Source organism: Arachis ipaensis, chromosome B01 (genome assembly GCF_000816755.2).
Source record: "Arachis ipaensis cultivar K30076 chromosome B01, Araip1.1, whole genome shotgun sequence".
In the NCBI taxonomy this organism is placed as follows: Eukaryota; Viridiplantae; Streptophyta; class Magnoliopsida; order Fabales; family Fabaceae; genus Arachis; species Arachis ipaensis.
In genome coordinates this window covers 19,280,494-19,281,294 of record NC_029785.2, presented here as the reverse complement: position 1 = coordinate 19,281,294, position 801 = coordinate 19,280,494, and the positions used below count along the sequence as shown (strand labels likewise).

Sequence of the window (801 nt, the reverse complement as noted above, 5' to 3'; positions counted from 1 at the left end):
TTGAAAAGAGAAGGAAGTGGTTAGAGAGAGGAGAGAGGAGTGAGGAGTGAGAAGAAAGGCATCGTGTGTATGTAAGAGTGTTAAGGGAGAAGGGTGAGATGCTTTCGGCTAAGCTTGCTCAAACTGGCCTCGTCTATGCTGTATTGGGCACTTGTGGAATACAAACATCATTCAACATCTCTTTTACTACATTTTTGCAACACCTACCCCTCCTCTCTCTCTCTCTCTCTAACTCGTCCTAGGTTTTGATTTTCTTCTGTGAATTTTTCCTACTACACACTCAACCTTTCCGTCCACAACCTCCTCCTCCTTTTTTCTTCTTCTCACATACTCTCTATCTCTCTCTGTATATATATTATTTTATTCCAATCAAGAGAGAAAAAGCACAATACGCACCCCGAGACACACTCACACAGAGTTTAACCTTCCTCTGCAGCACTGCAGGCCAACCCAAATTAACTTTTTATTTTCAAAAAAAAAATATTAACCAAGAGAGAGAGAGAGAGAGCGTTTATTTTTTTAATTATTATTCCTGATGTGAGAGTGGGAAATAATAATAAAAAAAATCTGTGTTACTTACTGGTTTCTCTTCTCTTTCTCTTCTCTTTTCAATAAGGCCTGTAACTATAACTGTAACTGCAGCTGAAGGGGAGAGAAAGAGATCAGAGAGAAAAAAAGAATGTGGGATCTCAATGACTCACCCGATCGGAGGAGAAAGGTTGAGGAATCCGAAGAAGGTTGCTCTTCTCTCAAGAACTCCATAGACGGAGACGACGATAACAACAACAACAACAACAATAA

At 39.8% G+C, this 801-nt stretch overlaps 1 protein-coding gene across 1 annotated transcript in view; it reads left to right on the top strand.

The window, feature by feature from the left end:
* Positions 1-801, top strand: part of LOC107627003 (AP2-like ethylene-responsive transcription factor TOE3) — a gene marked incomplete in the record, with an annotated part of 5,789 nt that continues 4,988 nt past the window's right edge. The window contains 1 exon segment of the mRNA XM_016329889.2: positions 1-801.